The 26,092-nt window shown below is 40.9% G+C and overlaps 1 long non-coding RNA gene across 3 annotated transcripts in view; it reads right to left on the bottom strand.

Annotated features, from left to right (window-relative positions):
* Positions 1 to 253: 253 nt before the first annotated feature.
* The window catches only part of LOC119532879, a 75,473-nt gene continuing 49,634 nt past the window's right edge, over positions 254 to 26,092 (bottom strand). Inside the window, exons 2-5 of one of the 3 annotated variants that reach the window (XR_005216575.1) lie at positions 19,087 to 19,148; positions 9,008 to 9,146; positions 2,268 to 2,372; positions 254 to 2,069 (exon numbers count right to left, since the gene is read on the bottom strand). This is a non-coding gene — a long non-coding RNA (uncharacterized LOC119532879). Of the gene's footprint in view, positions 2,373 to 9,007; positions 9,147 to 19,086; positions 19,149 to 26,092 lie in introns of all 3 variants that reach the window. The other 2 variants (XR_005216574.1, XR_005216576.1) reach the window with 2 other exon arrangements.

The raw sequence follows: 26,092 nt of genomic DNA, 5'->3' as shown, positions 1-26,092 counted from the left end.
GAAAAGCCATGAAATATCCTCGAGGTGAGCCAGAGATGTACAAGAAATCATGGTAAGATTGTGGCTGAACATAATGGCAACACGTTTAAACAATGTCCACTTAGGCAAAGACAAGAGACAGCCTTTTTGCCACCAATTAAAAGATTTTAAAATAAGGACTAATGACACCATGTGGCAGCCTGAGGGGGCTTTGCCAGTCAAAAGATCAAAGAACACACCAGGCAGATTCTGAAAGATGAACTTTATTCAGGGCTTACCTACAGGGAGGCAAAAAATCAAGTGGTTTTTCTCTTCACCGGACGGGTACAGCATTCATCAGGGAAATTGACCACACAATCAAACTGACTGGTCAAGCTGGTTTTTAGGGCTTTCTAGACAAAGACATTCTCGTGATTGATTATGTTGTGCAGGAAGGGACAGGTTGTTTTTTTGTGTATTTCAATAAGATTGATAACATCTAAGGGGGCTCAGAAAAGAGATAAGCTATCTGGCTTACATAGTTTAGCTGCATAGTCTTTTCAGGACACAAAGGTGGTAGATTAAACATTAACTGGCCTAGGTCACACAGGCTGCTGAACACCAAGATTCTTGGGTGTCCAAGTTAGGCCAGTGGCTGTTACACACCAGGAACTCAAGGTTACAGATTTGTCCAGAATTTAAGAGTTATAAATCAAATAGTAAAAAGTATAGTCCCACAGAACCTAATCTATATACTTTCCTCATCAATATTTCTGATGCATATACTTAGTTTAACTTTAAAGGATGTCATTTATTGCATCTCAATAAATAAAGACTTGCAAAAACTTTGCATGTGATTGAAAAGGACTTGACTTAGGTATAAAACAATAGTGTAGTTGGATTTTGTTAAAAAGTGCAAGTTTTGTCCAGAAATCCTCAGGGAGTAAAGTTCCACAAGAGTCTTTTTGCAGGCTAGACCCTGTGGCAAGTAGCCATGCCAAAGAACAAAAAGAAACTCAGGGTTCTTAGGTATGGTGAACTATTATCAACTGCCAATACCAAATTTTGGATTGATAACCAAACCTCTATATCTGGCCATAAAGAAAAAAAAATTTTTTAAATGAACATCAGAATGTACAATTGCCTTTCAAATTTTAAAGATAAATTAATATCAGCTCCAACCTTGAGCTCCCTGATGCCATCAAAAAAATTGATCCGTCTGTCCATAAAAAACAGGGCATAACCTTCAAAGTACTTGCATAAGCCTTTTTGAAAAAATATATGACCAGTGGCTGATTTGACCAGTGGCTCATTCGTCAAAACAGTTTAACACTGTACCCTGAGGATGGCCCGCTGGCCTAGGAGAGTGGCAACCACCTATGAACTCTTTTGAGAAACAAAAAGTTTACTTTCAGCTCCCCACTTGTCCTTACTATATTGGAGCAAAAGGGGGACAGTAGCTCACAATGGAGAAGCTAAGGCTGTTGGACAATCTTGAGTGTCATCCTACAGAAAGCAAGATATTCAGTAGCAAATACTGCCTCTCCCATGGGGAACATCAGCAGAAAGTGTGGGACTAATTTTCCTCATAAGGGCCCTCCAGCTAAGAAAAAGGCCAAGTCATGAGCCTGCACAAACAAGCATATGCTTTTGCTGATTTGCATGCTCACAAAACAATTTAAAAAGAGCATGGTCAAATAACTTCAGCCAGCAAAAACGTAAAGCATATAAATCTAATTTTTAAATTGTTTAATTTCTTGGGATGCATGACTGCATTTAACAATTTGTCCCCTGCAAAGGACATCTATCCATAAATAATAAAAGGTTGAGATGGTGAAAAAAAGTAGCAAATAAATTCACAGTCCTGCCCCAAATCCTTGGAATCTGCAAGTATTTGCTAGTATTTGTGGACACTTTTAGATAGTTAAAAGCTTTTTTCCTTGCTAGACTAAAAAACAGAAGTTGTAAAATGGTTACTTCAAAAATTCCTAAATTTGGACTTCTGCTTTCTGTTCAAAGCAATAGACCAGCTTTCATAGCAAAAATTGTTAAAGGTGTTTCAAGACTTTTCAGCATCAACTGGTGCCTGCATTCTGCTTACAAGCCACAACCTATGGGAAAAAAACAGAACGCGTGAGTTAAACTTTAAAAAACAGCCTTGCTGACTCACTTTCCTCATCAGGAAAATGAAGGAGTTAGAATAGATCAGTGATTGGGATCCTTTGTCCCTTGGCAACCACAAAGGAAATGATGAAGTCACTGAGCTACCTTCAGTATTGCAAAATGTCTAATAGAAGTTGCATGCTTACCTTGTTGGAGCTGCCCATGTGAATGAAGATGTTCAGTTCTTTGCTTTTTCCTGGGATTCCATTTGCATAGTGTGCTAATTCCAGTTACTTCTTTCTTATCAGAAGCTTTGATTTTGACAACCATATGCATGATTAATAAAAACGGAAGAATTGAATCAAAAAAAAAAAAAAAAAACCAGCCTTGCCAAACTCTGCTTAAGAAATGGAACAAAACTCTACCTATTGTCCTCTTGAGGATAAAAGTAGCACCCCAAAGCAGGCTGAGTTTCAGCCCTTTAAAATAACATTTAGAAGGCCATTTCTAAAGGTTAAATAAGCAAGTAACATGCATCCCAGTTCAAAATTAACTACAATTCAATATGTAAAGTTTTTCAGTACTAGTTTAGCTAAAATTAATAATTATCTTCTAATGCCTTAAATTCCCCACAGGTGTACCCTCTTACACCATTACCAGCCTAAAAATCAAGTCTGGATCTGCACCTGAAAAGGAAAAAAAACAGCATCCCCAGGTTCAACTAAATCCTAAATGGGCTAGGCCCTATTTAGTGTTATTTATTACTTACTTTTTTCTTAAGTTGCAGGAAATAAAGCCCGGGAATTCACCATACCAAAGTCAAGCTGCAACTGTGCCTGGGTGAAGACACCTCCTGTTAAACTTACTGTGGTAACAGTGAATCCTCCAGAAATACGGTCCTGGTTATGGACTCTTTTTCAAACCATGCTTATACTCTTCCTAATTGTTATGTCTACTCTTGTCCTAGCCAAATGCCTCTTATATCTCTATATACTCAAATAATAACTCAAATATGTGCAAAACCCTTTTCATCTTCCAAAACTCCAGCTGAGAATAATCCATGGTGACTTGAATGTAGAGGGTATAAGAAATGTTTTTATTAGTAGGAAAAAGAAAGTAGCATTGTCCTAAATGACTGGTTATTTCAGAATGTGGGACAAAAACCTGAATGGATGCAGAAAGTTGCAGGACATTTGCAGAAACAGAAACTTATTTCTGTGGTCAAGGTTGGAAAATGGTAAAAACTAGTGATATCACTACTTAATGGTGAAACCTCACAACTTAAAAAGGTGGATTTGCAAAGCAAAATAGCATTCATTAAGTATTCCAGCTGCCAAACAAGGCACTATGTGTGTTCTAATTAATATTCAATACTGTATATATGTGCCTAATAATTCATAAAATGTAACCCTTTACATCTTCCAGAACTCCAGCTAAGAATAATCCATTCTCCCCCAAAAGAAATCGACAATATCTACAAGTTATAAGTCAGAGATTTCACCAGATGACCCCTTAATTGGTTCACCCCATTTGCCAGCAGGAAGCAGCCAGAATGACCAATGGCCCAATTCCCAGAATTGGAAATGAATATTATTTTGAGGGGCAAATTGTAACAGTAACTTTCAAAATACAATCTTAAAAAACTGTAAACAAGCAGGAAATTGTAAAGTAACCCTAAAATGTAACCTTCAAAACTGAAAACAGGCTATAATGGATGCTCTTATTCTCACAAAGGAGAAATTTGTAAATGTAAGGTCTGCAAACATATATAAATGTAAAGTTTGCACTTTCCCCAGGAGTCATCTAGAAAACAGGAGATAACAAATTACTGAAGTTCTCCAAACCTATTACATATTAACTAAAATAGTTGACTCCCTTTGTTTCTAATGGGTTTAGCCAAATAAGAATCACCGGGAGATTGCCCCAATCCTCCTAGATATAGATGGGCCTTTTGCCTATCACTCTTGTTGCACGTTAATTGAATGATTATCTCTCTTTGTCTCTGAACCTGAGTATAAAACTGAATAGGAGAAACACTTTGGGGAGGCAGATTTGGAAGTTTCCCCTGCCTTCCGTTGGTGTAAATAATTAAACCATCTTTTCCTCTTCACACACAAAAAATCAATTGCTTATCATACATGTTACTGGCACTTTCCTTCTCCCACAATGTTTTACACTTCCTTTCCAACCTGGTATAGACAGAATGGCTCCCACAAAGAAAGGTGGCAAGAAGAAGGGCCCTTCTGCCATCAACAGGTGGTGACCAAAGAGTACATCATCAACATTCACAAGCACATCCAGGGAATGGCCTCAAGAATAATGCCCCCCAGGCACTCAAAGAGATCCAGGAATTTGCCTAAGGTTAGATGGAAATGCCAGATGTGCACACTGACACAACACTCAACAGTCTGTCCTGGCCAAAAGGAAAAGGAATGTCCCACACCGTATCCACATACGGTCGTCCAGAAAAGATAATGAAGATTCCCCAAACAAGCTCTACACATTGGTTACCTATACACGTGTCACCATTTTCAAAAACCCACAGTCAACTGGATGAAAAATAACAGCTGAAAATCAAATAAAATTGTAGAATGACAGCAAAAGAATCAATTGATTACTGTAACTTTGTTAATAAGTTTTAAAATCCGGAAGTGTTGGTCCTCCAACCTCATTCTTCATTTTCAAGATGGTTTTGACTATTCAAGGCCTCTTACCTTTCCAAATAAATTTTATGATTGATTTTCCATTTCTGCAAAGAAGGCTATTGGGATTTTTATTGGGATTGCATTGAATCTGTAAATTGCTTTGGGTAGAATTGACATCTTAACAATCTTTAGTCTTCTAATCCATGAACACAGAATGTTCTTCCACTTATTTAGGTCTTTAATTTTTTGCTTTTAGCAATGTTTTGCAGTTTTCCATGTTCCAGTGGGTTACAGCCTTGGTTAAATTTATTCCTAAATATTTGATTCTTTTAATTGTTATTGTAAATGGACTTTTTCTTGATTTCCTCTTCAGATTGTTCATTACTCTTGTATAGATACACTCTGATTTTTGTGTGCTTAACTGGTATCCCACCACTTTTCTGAATTTGTTTATTACCTCTAGTAGCTTTGATGTAGATTTATCAGGATTTTCTATATTTAGGATCATGCCATCTTCAAATAGGGAAAATTTTACTTCTTTCTATCCTATTTGGATGTCATGTATTTGTTTTTCTAGCATTATTGCTCTGGTCAGAACTTCCAATACAATGTTGAATAACAAGTGGTGACAGTGGGAATCCTTGTCTTGTTCCTTGTCTCAGACAGAAGGCTTTCAGTCTTTCACCATTGAGCGGGATGTTAGCTGTGGGTTTTTCATTTATGTCCCTTATCTTCTTGAAGAAGTTTCCCTATTCCTAGTAGTATGAGTATTTTTATCAAGAAGAGGTGCTAAATTTTGTAAAGTGCCTTCCCTGAGTCAATTGAGATGATCAGGTATTTTTTTCCTTTGTTCTAATAATCTAGTACATTACATTAATTATTTTTATGTTGAGCTACCCTTTGCATGCCTGGGGTAAATCCTACTTGGTCATGATGTGTAACTATTTGAATGTGCTTTTGGATTCTGTTTGCTAGTAATTCATTGAGGATTTTTGCATCTAAATTCATAATGGTTCTTGATCTGTGATTTTCTTATCTTTTGGTATCTATAGCTGGCTTTTGTGTTAGGGTGATATGGCTTCATAGAATTAATCAAGGAGTGTTCCCTCGTCTTCATTTTCTTGGAAGAGTTTGAGCAGGGTTGGTGTTAATTTTTCTTAGAATGTTTGGTAAAATTTACCAGTGAAACCATCTTGTCCTGGGCTTTGTTAGGAGGTTATTGATTACAGACCTAATCTTTTTACTTGTTAATGGTCTGTTGCGATCTAATATTTCCTCTTGAGTCAGTGTTTCAGTTTGCTAAAGCTACCAGAATGCAATATACCAGAAATGTGTTGGGTTTTATAATGGGGATTTATTAGCTTACAAATTTACAGTTCTAAGGCCATGAAAATGCCCCAATTAAGGCATCAACAGGAAGATACCTTTTCTGAAGAAATGCTGCTGGCATCCAGAGTTCCTCTGTCAGAGAGCAAAGTACATGGCCAGTGTCTGCCGGTCCTTGCTCCCAAGTTTCATTGCTTTCAGCTCCTGATTCCAGTGGCCTCCTCTCAGAGCTTCTGTGGGTCCTCTCTTAGCATCTCTGGGATTTTCTCTTTAAATGCTCTCTTGGTCTTTCTCTCTTAGTTCTCTGGGTTTTTTTCTGCCTTTTATTCTCATAAAGGACTCCAGTAAAGGATTAAGCCCCATCTTGAATTGGGTGGGTCATATCTCAGTTGAAACAACCTAATCAAAAGGTTCTACATACAATAGGTCAGCAACCACAGGAATGGATTATAAGTACATGGCATATTCTGGGGTACATACCAGCTTCAAACCAGCACACTCCACCCTCTGGACCCCAAAAAGACATGTTCTTTCCATATGCAAAATATGTTCATTTCATCACAATATCACAAAAGCCTTAAATCATTTCAGTAACAGTATTAAGTACAAGTCTCATCAAAATCAGTTACAGGTGCGGTCTACCCTAAGGCAAAATTCTCCTCTGGCTGTGAACCTGTGAAACTTAGAATAAGTTATCTGCTTCCAATATACAAAGGAAGGACAGTCATAGGATAAACATTCCCATTTTCATAGGGAGAAATTGGAAGGAAAACATTAGTTTGCTAATGCTACCAGAATGCAAAACACCAGAAATGGATTCACTTTTATAAAAGGGGGTTTATTTGATTACAGAGTTACAGTCTTAAGGCCACAAAGTGTCCAAGGTAACACATCAGAAATTGGGTACCTTCACTGGAGGATGGCCAATGGTGTCTGGAAAACCTTTGTTAGCTGGGAAGGCACGTGGTTGGCGTCTGCTCCAAAGTTCTGGTTTCAAAATGGCTTTCTCCCAGGACTTTCCTCTCTAGGCTGCAGTTTCTCAAAAACATCACTCTCAGTTGCACTTGGGGCATTTGTCCTCCCTTAGCTTCTCCAGAGCCAAAGTCTGCTTTCCACAGCCATCTTCAAACTGTCTCTCATCTGTAGCTCCTCTCTTCTCAGCTCCTGTGTGTTCTTCAAAGTGTCCTTCTTGGGTGTAGCTCCTCTTCAAAACATCACTCTCAGCTGCACTGAGTTCCTTCTGTTCGTCAGCTCATTACTATGACTCCAGTGATTTAATTAGACCCACCCTGAATGGGTGGGGTAACATCTCCATGGAAATTATCCAATCAAAGTCATCACCCACAGTTGGGTGGGGTGCATCTCCACAGAAACACTCAAAGAATTACAATCTAATCAACACCAATACATCTGCCCACACATGATTACATCACATAATGCATTCAAACCAGCATAAGGGGTCACTGGACCCAAACAGTTCCAAAAACCTACAGGGAATACTTCATTAGGTTTCCAGGTCTGAAATACATCCATAGAATGATGTTTTAACCTCAGGGCTTGAGAGAGCAGCAGTCCCACCCTTCCCAAGGGCTTGTGCAGCAGCCCTGTTATGTCCAAACACTGGAATGAGGGTTCCAACATCTCCAAACATTGGGGAGATTGCCATGTTCCCTGTTCCACCCTCTTCAAGCATTGGGGCAGCCAATCTCTCTGCCATTTCAAAACAGTGGGGTGGTGGCCAGGCTCTCCCAATCCCCAAAGAATGTGCTCCACCCTCTCTGAAGCATGGGGCAGCAGCACCCTTCCTGAAAAATGGGGCGGCTAAGCTCCTCTCATTTCCCCAGGCATCTGAGAGAGGTGGCACTCTTCCTGAACAATGGGGAGGAAGGCCCACCCTCTGCAAACTCTGGGGCAGACTCACCCTTTCCACTTGCATGGATAGGTCTTGTACTTAACACGTTGCTTTTCTCTAGCAGCTTTCAGAATTCTGACCTTGTTCTTGGCATTTGACAATTTGACTACTATGTGTCTGGAAGTGGTTGTCTTAAATTTTTCCTATTTGCTGTTCACGGGGCTTCTTGAATGTGTATGTTCATGTCTTTCATTAAATTTTGGAAGTTTTCTGCCAATATTTCTTTGAATAATTTAATCATTTATTTTGCTCCTTTCTCTCTTTTCTCTCTTTCTGGGCCTCTCATAATATGCTCGATGGTATCCCATGGGTCTCTTGGGCTGTATTTTCTTTTTAAATTATTTTTCCTTCCTGCCTCTCAACCCAAATCATTTCAATAGTCTTTACTTTGAATTCACTGATTCTTTCATCTGTCAGTTCCAATCTACTGCTGAAACTCTCTAAGGAATTTTTTCATTTCAGTTATTGCATTCTTCACCTCTAGTATTTCTGTTTGGTTCCTTTTAAATATTTTTATCTCTTATTGAGATTCCTATATTGTTCATTCATCATTTTCCTGATATCCTTTAGTTCTTTCTCTGTGTTTTCCTTTTTCTCCTTGGGCATATTGAGGATTACTTTTTTAAAGTCTTTGTCCAGGATGTCCAACTCTGGTCTTCTTCACTGATTGATTTTAAAGTGTTATCTTTTTCTTTTTAATGGTCCATCATTTCCTCTTTATTTGTCTTTTAATCTTTTGCTGCACACTGTACATTTTAATATTTTTTAAAGTGTTAACCATGAGATTTAGTCCCTGAGCTCTCTGTTTCTTAAGTTTGTATTGAAGAAGGGGCACTTCCCAAATATAGGTTCATTGCTCAGCATGGCTCATAGGAGTCACACAAACCAGGCTGAAGAAGCAAAGATGGTTTATTATGCTGGCGGAAGGCAGGGGAAGCTTTCCCAAATCTGCCTCCGCAGCCAGCCACCATGTCTGGATGCCCAGGGCAAGGGACTCTGTTGTCCAGCTCTCAGAGAAAAGTGTCTCCATTGGTGGTAGAGCGGAGACTCATGAATATCTTACCTTGGGGATCCAGAAATCCACCAAGCAGTACGTTGTTCAGACATTTTTGTCGCTTCATGGTCACCAAATTGAAGAAGGGGCACTTCTCAAATATAGATTTGTTGCTCTGCGCATCTAATAGAAGTCACACCGAACCCAGCTGAAGAGGAAAAGATGGTTTATTACACTGATGGAAGGCAAACAATGCAAAAAACACCTGTTAAAGTCTTTGCAAATTGGCTCTGTGTTGCCTGGTCTCTCCTTCAGAGTTTAGCCCTCTTATCAAGGAGATCAGCCCAGGGCCAATGGGAGGTACAGGGTCTTCTCTGTTTTTTCTGAGCCTGAGTCTTTCCTGGGCTCCTGTTTCCTCAAGACCTTAGGAATTCCCTTGTTTACAGGAATTCCAATGCCCCCTCTACTACCTAGTCAATAGACTTTCCCCCTCTTCAGGGTGCTCAATTGTATTTCTTAAAGCAGGTAATCTTTGCCCCAGGCAACCTTGACTTAATTGCTTCTTATACTGCTTTAGTTGTCTGTAAGCTGCTTCTGCCTGCTGGGCAAGTTCTGGGGGTAGGGGAGTGGGTGAGCCAGAGATCCGTTTCCTGTCCTGGTTCCTTCTTTCAGGCTGCCACCAGCTAGACTGGCACTGACATACAGGCACCTCAGTATGCAAATAGAGATTACTCTGCTCCCTCCAGAACAGGGCCATGGACCACAATGGGACTGCGGGCTGGCTCTGTACCACGCTGGGGAGGGAGTGGAGAAGGAGCCAGCAAGGATGCCAAAGGTGTTTTTAAGCTGTATTTTCTTGATTTGGCACTCACCCAGTTACTGCAGCCCTTTAATTGTTTTCAAGATTTTTGAGGAAAATGGTTCTGCCAGTTTTTGCTAGTTGTTCAAAGACTCTGTGGGACAACAGCTCCCTGGAGCATCTTATGCTGCCATCTCGGTCTACTGGAAGTTAAATTCACTCTTATATGGTCTTATTTGTTTATTCTCCTGTTTGTTGCTGTTTTGTTAAAGTAACCTTGTCTTTTTTTTTTTTTTGGCAATTTCCAATAGTTTGGCTTTTATTGATGACATCCCCATGATATTATTTCATACACTATTTCATGTATTTCCTATAAATTGGTAGTTATGGCTGTAAGTTTGTATGGACTTGGGATTTTTTGTCCTTTCAATTAGAGGAATATAACACCTGGTTGTCTCTCTGTTTTAGATGTTGTCAACTATTGATGATGATTGGTTAGATCATAACCAGCACTTTTAATATGACTGCCCCATTTGCTAAAACTACCTCAATATGTACATAAGAAATATAACAACTCTTAGATGGTGAATATGCTACCTGTTTGGTCCTTGATCTTTTGGTTAAAAGGAAGAACAATACCTTTGGGTTAGTCCAAATAACTGTAGGTTCCAGTGTCATTTGTTCTGCATAGATGTGAGAACTGCATACCTGGGCAACCTTACTTCAGCAAAAAAAAAAAAAAAAAAAAAAAAAAGTTTCCATTCAAAATAAGGGGTATATGGGGTTAAAATGGGAACTGCAAGAATTTCTACAACAAGACATTATTTATAGTTTTAAGCATGTAGCTAGAATATAAAAGTGTACCTGTAAAAAATGCAGCATGTGATTACATCTAGCTCTTGCTTAAGTATCATGGTCTTAGGTCAGTACCAGCACAGCCCTTCTCACACAGTGCCATTATCTTTGGTACATCAAAGGGGTTGTGGCTCTTAAACAACAGGCCTTCCCCTCTGCTCACACAATCTACTTCTGTGTTGGTCATGGAAGTCTGCATGTGCCCCTAGTTGATCAAAGTTGATCAAATGCTTGATGCCGTTTATCATATGGAAACTTACCCTGTGTACACACATAGCAACAAGGGAAATAACGGTCTCACAGGCAGACCTTCAGGGAAAGAGCTGTGGTTATGAGCAGAACTCCTGGAGGCCTCCAGTAATGCTCCTCAGCTACTCTCCATGTGCCTTGTTCTTTTTGACTTTATCAAGATCTCTTCTGACCTGTTCCCTCCTGCTTTGCTCTGCATTTCTCTCCTTGGCTTCTGAGGTACAATTTAGGGTTTCTTTGTCCTTAGGTTTAAGTGTAAGCATTTTCAGTTTAGAAATGTCTCTCTAATGTGACAGGCATTAGCGTGGCCCAGTACACAGAGCAGAAGCTTTCAAACGTTTTGTGAGTGTTACTTAAAATTTTTATCTCAACTGGATAACAGAACACTCATACATGTCCTTATGTAGGTAAGTGTTTAATGGTGTGTGATTGATTTTATGTATATTTTTATTATATGTATATAAACTTTAGTTTCATGCACTATCATTCTTGCTGTGCGTGATATATATTCTATCTTCTTTTCAATTCTATTCTTTTTTAAAAAATGCTGTTTGCAACCCACTAAGTTGATTTCAAAACCCATTGATGGGTCATCACTTTCATCTTGAAAACCACACCCCAGAGTAAAGGTAGAGACTGAAGAGCATCAAAAAAAAAATTCTTGGAAATTAGACAGATTCCATATGCAACAATTAAAACTCTTAAGACACCGGATTTTCATTACACTGTGAATTAGATCAGAAATTGGAACATGTTTTTATTTGTCCCATAATAGGACATTACTGTTTCAACCTTAGGTGACCAGACAGCTATTTGGTTGTAATTTGTGGTCAGGTTACCTTGGGAAGTAGATGACGTCCCTGTTGGGATCTATCAGGGAGAGAGAAGCCCAGTGGTAGGCTGAGAGCCGTCCAGGGGCCCTGGCTCTCCTGTTGTTGCCTGGATGGATCTGTACTTCTAAACAATAATCATCCATCACACCAAACCAATTCTATTTTTCTAGCTCGACAGGGCACACTATGCTCTCTGGAGCCCAGAGGGAAGAAAGTATTCCCTCCGACACTGCTGCATGATGAATTCTTCCACCTCTACATAAAGCTTGCTTACAGGGCTTGCCTTTTTGGCGTTTTGATTGTCCACACTGTGACAGGAGAACTGGGTTGAAAAGGAATAATGCTCTGCACTAGACAACTCATATCGCCTTACATTTTTCAACTCTTTTCTTACAGAAAGCTCCCAGCACCAGGAAAAAAAAAAAAAAGAGAGAGAGAAGAGAAAAGGAAAACCCACACAATATCAATACATTTACTCTTGAGGTTAAGTCACTTTCTCAGATAGTGTTTTCACAATGTAAATTTTTTTAAGCATTCTGCTTAGATTTTAAGATATTTGGGCAGAAAGTTATTTTACACTGGGTTTTATTCAATACCAAGTGCTCAGTTTCCTCCTAACACACACACACACACACACACACATGCTAGCCTATGTGGAAAGTGATTTATATGACAGACCTAAATTCCTATTTATTATGAGCAGGGAGCTCTTCTAGAAAATGATCAACCCAGAGGTGTTAGTGTATGAATCTAATAATATTTTTGGTAACTGGGAAGGAGGAAACAACCTGTGAGTCATGAAAAACCTGAAAAGATTATTCTGATGTTTGTTTATCTTAAACTAAATTTGCAGGGAAATAAAATCACTCTGGCAGCTAAAACTGCACACTCACATTCTTTTGTATGAATTAATTATAGTTAACTGTTTGTAATGTCCTGATTAATTATTTCCTGTTCCAGTAGGTTGATTGTGCATTTGTGATACTAAACCTGCATCATAAGGAGAATCTGGGAGCTAGTTTTCATTTTGCTTGAGGCCCCCATAGAGTTGATCTGAACAACTAGCTTAAAAGGAAGCACGCGTCTTCACCAGCGTCCTTAGGAGGGCTGTGTTTGCAAAGGCAATGACAATGGAACTGTATTTCAGGCCCAGGGCTCAGAATCACCATTTATGTGTAGGCAGCAATGAGCAGGAGGGCAGGAGGTTTTAACTCTGTACTGCTTGTGAGAAGCATAGGTCTCCATCTTGTACAAACACTGGGTGACTGGTTTCCCACCATCAGGCTCCAAAGTGATCGAGGTTCTAGAAAGTTTGGGGGAAGGGATTTTTTTGATGTTTTGCCAGATAGACCCTGGAGATGGGAGAAGCTGAGTGCATTAATTTCCTATTGCTACTGTAAGAAGTAACTGCAAATTCAGTGGCATAAAACACAAATTAATTATCTTATGTTCTGTAGGTGAGAGGCCCTACAATCAAGATGTCTTTCTTTCTTTCTGGAGGCTCTAGGAGAGAATCTGTTAGCTTCCCTTTCCCAATTTCTGGAGGCTACCACATTCGTTCGTTCATGGCCTCTTCTGCCATCTTCAAAGCCAGCAGCATAGCATCTTCAAATCTCTCTCTCTCTCTCTGACCTCTGCTTTCACAGTAACTTTTCCTTCTTTCATTCTCCCTCTACCCTATTTCCCTTATAAGGAACCTTGTGAATAGTACATTGGGCCCAACTTGATAATCCAGGATAATCTCCTCATCTCAAGATCCTTAATTTAATCATAACTGAAACATCCTTTGCCATGTAATCTAACATCTTGGGGGGGGGGGCGCATTATTCTGCTTACCACCACAAGTGTCCAGACTGAGCAGAAATCAGGGTAGCTAAGTTCTCTCACCTGGGCAGGACAGTGTTTAATGGGGTCCTTAGAGGTACCAGCAAGAGAGTGGGGCAGGAAGTCTGGAGGTTTGAGGTCTAATCCTTGGTGGGATGCCACTTATCTAAGACAGAAGTTATACCCCAAAGCTGCCCTGCATTTTTTCTGGTTAAAGGTTGTTTTGTGTTCAGCTTTCCCTAAAACCATAGACCTGTCGAGACAATCCAAGATATTGCATTAGCTCATGAGTGTGGGCAGGACCAAGGACAGCAGAAAGTGCTAGCCAGAACCTGAGCAATGGGTGTGCCCTAGAGTTGAAGTACTAAAATCAACACAAATGGTTGATTTTGTAAAGAAATGCAGTGGGTTGGGTTAATCTCAGGCTAGAGCAAGCATTCACGCATTTAAAGGAGAACAGTAGGGTCAGGGGAGTTAAAGAGCCTCGGAGCAATGAAGAAACTGAAGGCGGTGCCCCTGCGCCGCTCCTTTCCCCTGACGAGCCCACTGAGCCTGTCCCCGCCAGGAGACATATGTATCAGACAGCCCGACTCCCAGGTCCTTAAATCTTCAGATCATGTAACTAACTGCTCTTTCCTCTGATTCCAGACTCACTAAGAAACCCTGGAATAATTGAGCTTCCCAGGGAGCCCCCACACAGGGAGCCGACTGGCTGTCAATCTCTGGTCTGCTTGACAGATCCACTCTGTTTCTCATAGAAAATTAACAAACCAGTATGCTGGTTTGCATATATTAATTCCTTGCAAGTTTAGTAAGCGTGAGTCATCATCTCAAAGCTGTCAATCTCTGGTCTGTGTGACAGGTATATACTCTAATTTCTCATAAAAATTAACAAACAGGTATGTTGGTTTATATTTATTAATGCCTTGTGAGTTTACTTAGCATGTGTCTCAATTCTGTCTCTCAATCCTGATCAGCTCTGGGGTTCCTGCAAGAGCCAAACTGCAATGAATCCCACAAGATTCCCCTCCTGGAAAAGTCCAAGCCCACAACCCCCCTACCATATTTCCCAACCTTCATTCTGGGTCCCCTCCTTGCACATCACACTATGGTGTGAATGGCACCCCCTAGAGTTGTGCAGCCCTGTCCCTGAATAACTGTGAGTATCCTTCTGGGCTCTACTTAAATGCTGCTGCTTCTTGGAAAGCCTCTCATAACTGCTCAAGGTTCTTCAGGCATCATCACCCCATTTTGGCATCTATTTTCCCCACCCCAAAGGGGAGCAGGTTTGTTTTACTCACTCTCAGATGCCCAGTGCCAAGCAGAGTGCCTGGCACAAAGTAGTAGGGGCATGATAAATACCTGCTGAATAAATAAATTAATGGACGCTGCCCTGACCTCCACTCATGCCTCTTTTCCAACCACAAAAAAGTGGGAAATGGATGCTAATATACCAAAAGACTCAGGACTAGATAGTACAAATTAGGAGAAAGGTCACATTTCAGATAAGAAAGAGGAAGACTTTGTGGAGTTAACAGGAGGCTGTCTTCCCAGGAGCAACTGGGAGACAGCCTGTTAGGATAGACTGTGACAGGACAAATCTTTGGCAGTGACAGAGCAGCAAGGAGCCATCTCTAACAAACAGCTGGACATTTCTATTTGAATGCCTTGAAATTACCGTAACTCAGTATGTCCCAAAGCATGCTCATAGTTTTCAAAATCTCCATTCCTGAGTACCCCCACTTCTGGGTGTCTCCCAGACTCCTAGATTTGGAGTTCTTTGAGATCCCTCTGTGTGAAGTTCACATCAATTAAAAAAATCAACAATTCATATGGATGTTGAGCAGTATTGCTACCCTAATTCCAATCCCTGTCATGTCACACATTTGAGCAACTGCAGATCATGTCTTAACTTGGTTTCCAGTTTCTGGTCTCTCACCTTTGCTTATCCTCTACCATGAATGCTTTCCTTAAAACAAAAAAATCCAACATACCAGTTTTGTAACCTCAACTTCCATCTCACCTCCCTTTTCTGAAAATCCTTCAATAGCTTCATGACTCCACACTGTCAGCCAACTGGTGTCTGAGGCCCTACATATCTGCCCCTTTTTTCCATCCTTATATCCTACTGTTTTATTCTCCAAACCTCACTCTTCTATTTCCAAAACAGTTTCTCCTCCTCCTCTAAGGTGGGCAATCCTATCCCTCTCCCTCTAGAAGCCCATGCCCCTTCCTGCCCCCATACTTTTGTTCAGGCTGGAGTGTTCTCCCTTCCCTTCCCTATCAGGAAGGTTGGCTCCAGAAGAATAAGAACCATCTATTAGGCTTCTCCTAGAGCAACCTCAGCATCTCACTCAGTGTGAGGGGCTTCAAAGGGTTTCAACAAATACTTGAATCTATAGGAACACAGAGAAAATGGGTTATGTTGCTATAGAGAAATGAACATAAAGGAGAAGGAGTTTGGTCACAGGTATTTCCAGTCAGTGCCAGGTGACAAGGTGGCCTAGTTTTCAATGATCTGTCCCAATTTTTGACAATCGTGTCATCTGGTCTACCATGGCTCTCCCATGGAGCTGATCCCTCAAACCCTGAAGGAACTGGCAGCTGGAGGCTCTTTGCTGACTGTGCTCCCCACAGGGGGTTGAAGGGTAACTCCACAAAAGATACGTCCACCTCCTAATCCCCAGAACTTGTGACCGCCACCTGTTTTGGAAAAAGAGTCTTTGCAGATGTAATTAAATTAAGGATCTTACAATGAGATCGTCACTATTAGCAAGTCTGTGATATACTTCCACTAGGTCTGTTTGTACATTGAGATTGCTTAGCAATGCTTTCTATGTTCATACACTGCTTACCTTTTTCCATGGAGTCTCCTGGCAAAGAATGAAATATATTTATTTAGAAAAATGATATCATCTGTATTACCTGGGTGGGGCCTAAATCCAGTGACAAACATCCTTATAAGGGACAAAATAGGAAAGGACACAGAGAAGAGGAGAAGGCCCTGTGAAGATGGAGGCAGAAATTGGAGTTATACAGCCACAAACCAAGGAGTGCCAAGGATTTCTGGGGCCACAGAAGCTGGAGGAGGCAAGGAAAGATTCTCTACTAGAGCCCCCCCCCCCAGGGTGCATGGACCTGCTGGCACCTCATTTTGGACTTCTGCCTCCCAGAACTGTGAGAGAGCAGGTTCCTGTTGTTTTAAGCCAACTGCTTTGTGGTAATTTGTCATGGCAGTCCTTGAAAGCTGAGACTGACAGCAAGTCAGTCCTTGAGGGGGGGGTCTGTGAGTTCTGTTGTGTCTATCACAACACTTCTCAAATATATTAGTGGAGCAAGTAGGCATGAACAGGTAATTGTAGCTTGATGGGGTCAGTTCTAGGATAATATTCCCAGGGTACAGAGTGGGTCATGAGGAGAAGCACTTGGCCAATCAGTGCTGGATCAGGGACAGGGAAAGCAGAAGGTGCAGGGAGAAACAAGGAAGAGACTCTTGAACTGATTCTTGGAAATGAGAAGAAGTCATCTGGGAGAGGAAGTCAGAGGAGAGATCAGGCAGGTGGAGCACAGCAGCACAGCAGTTCACAGAATAGAGAATCAACTGTGAGGTAGGAGTGCAGAAGGCTGGAAATCTACATAGGAAGTAGGTCTTGGGAGACTCTGTGGACCATATTAAGAAGTGCAAACTTTTCTCTAGACATGGTTGTCAACTGGGGTGGTACCAGGTCATATTTGGAAATGTATTGTGTATATTTTTGATTGTCACCATGACTGGGGTTTCTATAGGCATTTAGTAGCCTGCAGCCAGGGATGCTGAATGTCCTGCAGTGTGATGGACAGCCCAGGACAATGAAGCATTTCTCATCCCACCCAGAATTTTGAAAGATTCCCCACTACCTGGAGAAGTACTGCTGAGTGAGAATAGGAACCACCAAAGGGATTCGAACAGGAAAGTGACAAGATCAGAACTGCAGACAGATCATTGTGGTGCAATGGGAGTGTGGGATCCAGGAACAAAGGCTTGAAAACAATTAGGTGACCACAGTCAGAGAAGACTGAAGGGTGCTGAAGACATGAAGACCTGAGCCAGGGTAGGGAAGGAGGGAAGAGTGGTAGAGAGGATTGGGAGTCAGGAGATGTTTAGGTCTTTGTACTTGAATAACAGAGGAGGAGTCAAGAGTGAATCTCAGATTTCCAGTTCAGAGGTGTCATGAACAGATTTTAGGACTAAAAACAAAGCAACCAGACCATAATTCAATTTGGGACACATTGATACTGAGTTGCCTATGGAGACAGCTAAGTGGAAATGCCCATTAGGCAACTGGAACCCAGTAACATTCAAAGGATACTGTGAACGTAGTAAATCTCTAAGGAGAGTATTTTCAAACTAGACTAGCAGAAGATGGAGGGTCCCCATAAGTGGACAATTTGATGCCTGAGAAACTACTGATCTCACAGAAAATGGATTGGGTGCCTATAATTTAAGCCATTTCACAAGACTTTGGTTCCTTTAAATAAAGGATCAATGTAACTCTTGACCTTTAAATGAAGAGCTTTGTTTGAACTCAGATTAATTTATAAAAAAGGATAACTGTTCAGGTATTCATTGTTCCTGCCACTTTCATAACAAAAAACCAGGTTGTTCTTGAGAAACAAACAATGTGGGGAAAACAAAGCATTACAGTGGTTTATAAACTAAGACTGGAGCAAACATTGACTTGTCCATTGAAAGAGAAATCTAGCCTAAAGAAGCTTGTTTAACATTTTCAAAACCATTTCTTCTTGTTATGCTACCTGGAATTCTTGAAATATTTCTGTCAGCCTATGTTTAATGTAAAAAAACACTTTACTATTTGCTTCAGTTTAGTTGGGGGGAATTATTTCCAGTGCTGTCCATTTTCTTTAGCTATTGCAAGTCCATGAGAGCTCCCCAAAGTTCTAGGAGCTCATTCTCATTTCTCAATTTGGTAACTTTATGTAAAATCTATGAAAACAGGGACTAAATCTGTCTGGTTGAACACTGAATCTCAACAGCCAGCACACTACCAGGCATACATGTTGTGGGCACCCTGTAAATATCTGTTTTTTGTTTAAAAAAAAAAAAAAATTGCCTTCCTTCCAGTTAGGTGAAAGGGACATTAAACAACTAGCTACAGCAGAAATTCCTGAGTTGCTTTTTGATGAAGGCTTTCAGAGGACAACATGAGGTAGCTATGAGAAAGGACAACTTGTAGAACCAATCTATTCTGGGGAATGAGGAAGACTTAGCTGAAGAAAAGTCATTCGAACTGAGACTTGAATGCGAGGATGAGCAGCTGTTAAGATAGGAAGCAGGAGCAACAGAGGCAGTGGGTGATTAAGTGCCACATGGATGATATAAGAAGATTAGGAAAGGAAGAGAGATTAGGCTCTGTTGGTCTCAATTTCCTGAGCTGTAAAGACGGGCTGCATTTTGAGATCTGACTCCTTTCAACCTTCAGTACTGTATGTGGGTGAAAATAGTCAAGGGAAAGTTTCATGAAGGGCTTAAGCTGGGCTGAGCAAGACGGATTGGAAAAGAGGACACACCATGTGGTGGAAATACTTACGGCAAAACTATGAGCTCAGGAAGGTGCATAGGCCTTCTGGAGGTTAGAGGGATAACATCCACCTGTCAAAGAGGGGCAGGAGAAATTTAGAAGTAGAGGAAGAGAGAGGTTTACAGCAGAAGCCATCAGGTTAAATAATTTATTAAGTCAGGAATGGATGATCTTGTTTAATCTCACAAAACTCCATGAGGTTGAGACTGTGCTGTTATTGTCCGAACTACAAATGAGAAAATTGAGGCACAGAGAGTGAAAGAACATGCCTAAGTACACATAACAATGAAGCTGTGGTGTCAGCAATGCAACATGGGCTATCTGACGCCCAGCCACTGTGGGGAGGGGAGATGAATGGGGCAGAGATAACAAGTGAGATGCATTTGTGATCATTAAGGAACTCACCACCCTGCAAGGTGCCTTATAGCATGGTTTATGTTTTTTTTTGTCCTGTCTCCCTGTTTGATAGTATCCTTGGTTGCTCAAGCAAACACCATGCAATGGGCTAGCTTAAACAATGGGATCTTACTGGCTCATTATCTGAGGCTAGGAGAATTCCAAAATTGAGGCATCAGTAAAGTAATGCTTTCCTCCAAAAACTGTCATTCTGGGGCTGGTTGCCTGTGATCCTTTGCCTGGACTCCTCTGGACCCAGCTGGTCTCATCTGTCCTCTCCCTTCTCTTCCATTTCCCTTGACTTTCAGTTTCTTGTGTCCCATAGCATTCCCTTTTTTTGTCTGAATTTCATTCTGCTTATAAAGAACCCTAGTAATAGGATTAAGACCCATCCTGATTGAGTTGGACCATACCTTAACAGAAATAACCTCATCAAAAGGTCCTAATTATAATGGGTTCACACCCATAGGAATGGATTACATTTAATATCATGGTTTTCTGGGGTAGATAGCTCCAAACCACCATATTCCCCAACAATTTTATAAGCCCCATTGTTGCCAATTCAGATTCACTCCCCAATGTGCATAAACACCAATCTGTGACACTGGGGTTTCAATGAGAGAAAGAGCTTTATTGCATAGTGCAATGTAAGGAGAACAGAAGGCTTGCAAGCTTCAGCTGTGTCTCCCCAAATGGGAGAACTTCTGATAGTTTTATAAATTGGCAAAGGTAGACTTAAGTTAATGAAGATAGTAGTTGAGTTGACAGGGTAAGGGGTGGCATTCTGGTTGGGCACGTTCAGATTATTACATACTTAATCATAGGATGCCTGTACGAAATGGTGGCCTTAACAGGATGATGGGCATGATTTTTACTATCACAATTTTAATGGTTTGGATCTATTATGACCCCCAGAAAAGCCATGTTCTTTTAATCCAATCTTGTGGGGGCAGACCTGTTGTGGGTGAGATCTTTTGATCAGGTTGTTTCCATGGAGATGTGACCCCATCCATTCAAGGTGAGTCTTAATTAGTTCACTGGAGTCCTTGAGAGAGCCGACATAGACCCAGATATTTGCAGATACTAAGCTAAGAGATGAAGCCCAGAGTTCACCCTAGAGAAGCTAAGTTAGAACCCACAGATGCTTGAGGAGAAAGCCACTGGAATCAGAAGCTGAAAGTAATGCAACTCGGGAGCAAAGGACCAGCAGATGCCAGCCACGTGCCTTCCCAGCTGACAGAGGTGTTCCGGATGCCATCGGTCTTTTCCTCAGAGAAGGTATCTACCTCTTGATGCCTTAATTTGGACATTTTCATGGGCTTAGAACAGTACATTTGTGAATTAATAAACTCCCATTGTTTATTAATACATTTCTGGTATTTTGCATTTCCGGCAGCTTTAACAAACTGGAAAAACAATGAAGTATAGGTTAGTTTAGGGTAAAGTTTCATGCTACTGAGCATGTCAGGCGGGCCAATTCTGGCTAGCAGTGGCTTTATCTAGCATAATAAGGAAGGAAATAGGGTGGGTTTGCTCAGGATTCTTCATTAATAAACATTAAGGGGGCTGCTAACTGAATCACAAGACTTTTAAGTTACAAAACAAGATAAGTGCAGGGTTACAAGATTATTACGAGGCTTCTCAATTACAGTTACAAAGTGAAACATCAAGGCATTTGGGCTACAGTTCAGTGAATTATAACAGTTATAAGTATTTGTCTTTGACTACATTTTTTTTAATAATTTAATTTTATTGAGATATATTCACATACCATGCAGTCATACAAAGCATACAATCAATTTTTCACTGTACCACCGTATAGTTTTGCATCCATCACCAAAATTAATTTTTGAACATTTTCATTACCGCACACACAAAAGTAATAAGAATAAAAATTAAAGTGAAAAAGAACATTGACTACATTATAATATAACAGAAGGCATCTAGATAAAGTTCAGAAAGTTATCATTATATTTGTTAGCTCTCAGTTACACCTTGGGTGCAAGAAGAGAGACTATATCATACTTCTTATCATTCTGTGGCGACCTAGAGCCTGTACCAGGATCCAGTCATACATTTTTTATTGGAGAGGGGTCTGTTATACACGTGTGCCTGCCCTCCCCAGAATCGCCTTGTGTTCAGCCTGGCCACAGCTGGGTGTACCAGAAATGGACAATAGACTCGAGGTCAGCCTGGCCAGCAACCTGTGAGATTAACAAAACAAAACAAAATGATCTCTACTGGATAGCATCTATTTCAACCTATCAGATCCTCTCTTATGTGGAGTCTGAAAATGACATATTCAGAGAAAATCATCCATCAGTGGCCTGGACAGAGTCCAAATTCCATGCAGGAAGGAACATTCAGCAGGAACTATAGAGCAGAAAAACAGAGTACAGTCAGAAAGATTTGAAAGGAAAAATTGAAACAGGGAATAGCTGAGTTACCACAGTAGAAAATACTAGGGCAGGTAAAGTACAATAGCCAGCAGGGTTGGCTCCATGGATGTGCAAACTGTGCAGTTGCAAAGGGCCCTGTGTTCACAAAGCTCCCCCACTTGCTGTTGTCTTGAAATTCTTAACTCTTTAAGGTGCCTGAATTTTCATTTGTACTCTGCTCTAAAACTTATGATGATGGTGGTGACCGCAATGACAACAATGATGACTATAAAAAGAAAAGAAAGCAAAGTCAGGAGCTTGGGCAGAAGTGAGATTGAGAGGAACTAATATTGTCCTGTCCACCCATCTCCATCTGCAGTTCTCCAGGCCCACCAATCATGGCCCGGCAGGATTCTGAACACTGCCCCCAGGGCAGACGTCTCAGAACACAAGCTACATCAGTTCCATTGAAAACCTCCCATAGCTCCCCAGTGCCCCTTAGGTCAATACATAAAACCCAGTTGAGATCAATACCCAGTGTGATCATGCCTTTGACCCTCTCCAATTCACCTATCCTTGTCTCAGAAGGAGGTTAAGGATAGGCCTGGGGCAATTCCACTGGAGCATCACTCTGTAAGAGACACCAAAATATAAGTGGGATTACTGCATGAATCTGGAAAGCTTAAGAGACAGAGTGGGCAGAGGACTTGTGAACCCATGAAGGGGAGCAGGATGAGACCACCAAGCGATGTACTAGAAGAGCAGTAGATGATGGCTACAGTGAGATCTGTAGTAGGTCATGAGGAACAATATGACTCAGGTAGATCGTATTTATTGTAGAACTTTGCTGAGTTGTATATGATGTATGGAGTCCGAGCTAAATTAGCACAGTGGGAAAAATGAGCATAGCCTCCTTTTCTGCCCTTTTCTCAGACGCAGCTCAGCCTCTCATTCAAACAAATACTGGATATATACTTAAAGAACAATGTTTTAAAGAGTGCCAAATTATTGGACTGCAAGTCTAGACAACATATTTCAGTCTAGACTTGCTCAGCCCTCACTCTTCTCTTTACCCCACAACCTCCCCCATCTATCTCTATCTCTATCTCTTCCCCCCCCTCCATTCTTCCCCCCCACCCTCTTCATCGTAGCCTTTTCTCAGTTGCTGTAAAATGTGACTCTGTTCTTGCTACCTCAAGGACTTCTCAGAGACCATTTCCTCTGCCTAGAAAGTGCCTTCCTCCTTCTATATTTGTGCTCGAATCAGCTGTGGCCAGGATGGCAGGGGCAGATGGAAGGGCACAGGGATAGGATGTGACAGACAAGCACATAATACACTTCTCTCCAATTCAAAAAGGAAAACTCTAGGACTAGAAAGAATTATACAAAATATGATGAAGTCTGGGTTCTTGCTATGAGGCCCCTCAGTGGTCTGAGAGCTTCTCAAGGATCAGGACGTATCTCCCACATTCTCTCTGCCATGCCTTCTCCACCCTGCCTCCCACCCCAGCAATGTCTGGGAGTACAGGCTGGGGAGTCTGATGTCCATGTTGGATTCCTGGTCTCAACACTTAATGTTCAATCTCTCCATGCATAGTTCTTCATCTATAAAACTGGAATAACAGTAGCAAAAGTCAACCATAGAGTTGACAATATTAAATAAGATAATTTATTATCTGTCCTCATAATTGCTTAAAACATTTTAATTATTAACACAGTGTTGACACTTGGCATTATTTTGAACCACTCAACCCAATAAATGCTTAATAGATGAATTGAATGCTAAGTCCCAATGCTAAGCTCCTATCACAGCATCCTCACCTCTCTCTAACCTTACCCTCCTCCTAGACAAAATCCTATCTTTAGTCAAGATAGGCTCAAAAGGAACAATCCAAATTCTACATTCCCAGACTCCACAGAACATTTTGAATTACAAACAAAAGCAGAATGTTTTCTGATGGAATATTCTACTACATTTTCTTGAAAGACTCTTAAAATATTCATCTGCCATACTTAGTAAAAAAAGGTCCAGTTTGCAAAGCAAATGAAAGATATTATGAGATTGCCTGCTGAATTGTAGAAGAGTTTGTGAGACTATATTGTATGCAGTTCACTGGGCCCCAGGGTCTTGATGTTGGCATTTAAAAGTTAGCAAGAATAGCACTGAAAGCAAAACTGACATATGTAAGAATGAGTAGGCCCCGGTGCTGCTTTTTTTCTTCTTTCAGAAAGATCATAGCATATTCATGGGGAGCTACTCCTGATTCTTCCTCAGTGGTTGCCACATTAGTCTCAACACATCTTCCTTCAGTCCTCTGATGGTTTATATGGTTATAATGGAATGAATTTTAATGATATCTTTCTTTCTTTCCTCCCTCCCTCCGTTCCTTCCTCCCACCCTTCCTTCCTTCTTTCCTTCCCTCTTTCCTTTATTACATTACTCATGGAGATTTTAGGCCATCTACAATGGGCCAGGCAATGAGCCACATGACATTTGCCCTCATGAATCATACAGTCAATCAAGGATGTTAGTCATTAGAAGGTCTGTGGCAATGAGAAGGGGATGGACCCAGCTCAGTCTGGAGCATGGGAGAAGGCCTCCAGGAAGAAATTATATTCCTCTGAGATCTGGAAGATGACCAGTTCATCTAGGAGGAACTGGAAAGGAAGAGAAGGTAGGAGAGTTGTGGGCAGCTCATCTAAGCAGTAGGGGCAGAAGGTCCCCAGGCCCACTCTGCAGTTGCTCTTGTGAGCTCACACAGCCCTTGGCACCTGTAGCAGATTGAGTTATGTGCTCCATCAAAAACATCTTAATCTTAATCCATTGCTGTGGGTATAAACTCATTGTAATTAGGATCTTTTGGAAATGTTATTTTGAGTTAAGGTGTGGCCCAACCAAATGAAACTGAGTCTTAATCCAGATTACTGGAGTCCTTTATAAGCAGAAGAAATCAAGAAATTCTGAGAAAAAGCCACGAGAGGAACCAGAAGCCAGAAGGCAATGGAACCTAGAAGGGAAGGGAGAGGACATTGCCAGGTGACAGGAAAGCCAAGGAACCAAGGATTGCCAGCCAGCTAGAATGCTACTGACCCCAGGAAGGACGCCAGCCTTCTAGCCTCTGAAACCATGAGCCAGTAAATTCCTGTTGTTAAGTCAACCCATTGTGCAGCATTTATCATAGCAGCCAGAAGCTAAGCACCTTTGGCAAATCACATCTATTGGGTCTGTACTAGGGATGACCTCGCTTTTAGGTGAAATCAGCTGCCACTTCCTGTTGCGATTTAGGGGGACGGGAATTAACACCCTGGGCTTGGAACTTTTCCTTTATTTCCACAGTAACCTGATCGTCTTAGTTCGTACTCCAAGAAGCAGAGTAGCTTTCCCAGATTGAATGCTAGAAGAGGTGGAGCTGGAATGAGAACCCAGGATTGCCTGTCTCTAAAACTTGTGCTCCTTCCACAATATTAAACTAACTCATGGAGTGCCTTCTTGGGATTCTGGGAAAATGTTCCTGCCTGAAAATACCATCCTCACACAGATGCCTAAAATTCCTTTATCAGGAAAAGGTTAATTACCTTAAGACATAGCATAGTTCTTCCCTCATAACCCGGTTTTAAAAACAAACACTGAGCAAACTTCAGATTGTTAAAAATGTTCACAATAAAGAAAAGGGGACCCACAGATTCTTGAAATTTTCCTTTCTGTTTACATCATGAATACTTCCATGTCTTGAATTCTTTGTTAAACAAATATGTAATATTTTTTTAAAAGGCAAAGACTTCTTGTGAAGGGCAAACCAATAAAATAGTAACACTTAATGATGTACCTTTACTGAAATATTTTCTTCTTAATAAGAGATATAAGGGTGTTACACAAATTACTGTGCTCATGAAAGTTTGAGATGGAGAGGCAGAGATTAGGGTGATGAATATTAAATGTCTTGTTCGTTGGGATTTTTTCCTATACCAGCTCTTCTAAATTATCATAAAATATTCTACATTCTCCAAGCCTACCTCACACTTGCACTTACTACAAAGTGTTCTCTGTGTGGAATATCTTCTGTCCCCTTGATATAGGTTTCACCTCTTCCAAGAAGGCTTTGCAGATTTCCTTATTTCAGAATTCATCTGCGCCCCCTCTCCCAACCCTTATTGCATTAGGCATTCATCTGTTTCCCCTTCTAACTTGTGAATTCTCAGGAATCATGGCTGTTATGGTTTGAAGTTGTACATACCCCAGA

The sequence above is a fragment of the Choloepus didactylus genome, chromosome 1, assembly GCF_015220235.1.
Source record: "Choloepus didactylus isolate mChoDid1 chromosome 1, mChoDid1.pri, whole genome shotgun sequence".
Classification (NCBI taxonomy): Eukaryota; Metazoa; Chordata; class Mammalia; order Pilosa; family Megalonychidae; genus Choloepus; species Choloepus didactylus.
This window is presented reverse-complemented; position numbering and strand designations above follow the sequence as displayed.